At 36.0% G+C, this 1,767-nt stretch overlaps 1 non-coding gene across 1 annotated transcript; it reads right to left on the reverse strand.

The window, feature by feature from the left end:
- Window positions 1–1,105: 1,105 nt before the first annotated feature.
- Window positions 1,106–1,212, reverse strand: LOC121225542 (small nucleolar RNA R71). The gene has a single exon (XR_005923408.1). It is a non-coding gene; the product is annotated as a small nucleolar RNA R71 (small nucleolar RNA).
- Between the last annotated feature and the right edge of the window lie 555 nt (window positions 1,213–1,767).

Below are 1,767 nucleotides of genomic sequence, written 5' to 3' on the forward strand. Positions count from 1 at the left end.
TAAAGGGTTCCGAAAGGACCTAATGTGGTTTCCAAACTCATGAAAGATCGAGTTGCCATGGAATGTTTTTCCGAATATTAATAAGCATGTTGATAATAATTTGAGTTTAATTAAAGTAATTGTCCTAGCTTATTTATGTTATAATTGTTGCTTATTGTGTTAATTCTGCTAAAATCTATTTCATTCATATAGTTTGCATACTTAGGATAAATTGCATTAGGGATCATTACATTTAGTTTCATATACTTAATTTTTCATCACGTCTCAATATTATTGTTTTTTTATTTATCAAATTGTTAATATAATTTTACAAATTAATTGGCTTAGTACAAATACAATCCTTGTGGAGACGATAACTTGATACTTACTTATTACTTGATAACGACTGTGTATACTTGCATAAGCCCGGGCGTTACAAGTTTTTGGCGCCATTGCCGGGGATTGTCAACTGTTGCCATAATCATTTTTTGTGAAATTATTTATTTTCAATTTGGTTACTTCTAACATTACTAACTTATTCTTTTTAATTTTGTGATTTTATTTTTAGGGGTTTATGAGCATAGATCAGATTATCTATTTACTTCCAATAGACCCTGAAATTGAGCGAACTTTCAGACAAAGAAGACGTAAACGAATAGCTCAAAGACAAGTCGAGATGGACCTTGGAAATCAGAATCAAGACCAAGGTAATGAAGCCGATCATATACGAAATTCCATCCTCATTGCTGATGATAGGGATCGATACATCAGAAAATATCCCGTGCCACTTTTCATTAAGTTAAATCCAGGAATTAGAAGGCCAGATATTGAGGCAACCCAAATCGAATTGAAACCAGTGATGTTTCAAATGCTACAAACGGTGGGCTAATTTAGTGGTATGCCCACAGAAGATCCATATCTCCACATTCGATTGTTTATGGAGGTGAGTGATTCATTTAAGATAGCCGGCATGACTGAATATGTATTGAGGTTGAAGCTATTTCCATACTCGTTGCGAGATCGAGCATGAGAATGGCTCAATTCATTGCCACCAAGTTCCATATCTACATGAAAAGAATTAGCAGAGAGATTATTGGTTAAGTATTTCTTGCTTAGCAAGAAAGCTAAGTTGAGGAACGAGATCACAACTTTGCAACAATTGGATGGCGAGTCTCTGTATGAGGCTTGGGAGCGATTCAAGGAGTTACTTCATAAGTGTCCTCATCATGGGATTCCTCATTGTATCCAGTTGGAGACATTTTATAATGGTCTCAATGCATATACAAGATTAATGGTAGATGCTTCTGTGAATGGTGCAATTTTGTCTAAGTCTTATAATTAGGCTTTTGAGATCATCAAGAGGATCGCAAGCAATACATGTAGCTAGAGTTCATGAAGTTGATGCTCTTACTTCGTTATCAGCTCAGGTATCATCAATTTCGTCTATGTTAAAATAGTTTACCGCTAATAGTGCTAATAATTTTGCAGCTTAGCCACCAAGTCCATTTGAAGTAGTTTCCTGTGTATACTGTGGGAAAGGTCATTCTTTTGAGAATTTCCCATTGAATCCCGAGTCAGTGTACTATGCGGGGAAACCAACATCAAAATAGGAGTGGACAAGGACCCTAGTCCAACTTTTATAATCCTTCATGGCGTAATCCTCCTAACTTTTCTTGGAGCAACCAAGGAAATGGACCAATCAACAACTCTATACAGCATAAACCCAACCAATCTCAAGGGTTTAATCAGCAAGCTTAAAAACCACCTCAAGCTGAGGCATCAAACAGT

This window comes from Gossypium hirsutum, chromosome A03 (assembly GCF_007990345.1).
Source record: "Gossypium hirsutum isolate 1008001.06 chromosome A03, Gossypium_hirsutum_v2.1, whole genome shotgun sequence".
Lineage (NCBI taxonomy): Eukaryota > Viridiplantae > Streptophyta > Magnoliopsida > Malvales > Malvaceae > Gossypium > Gossypium hirsutum.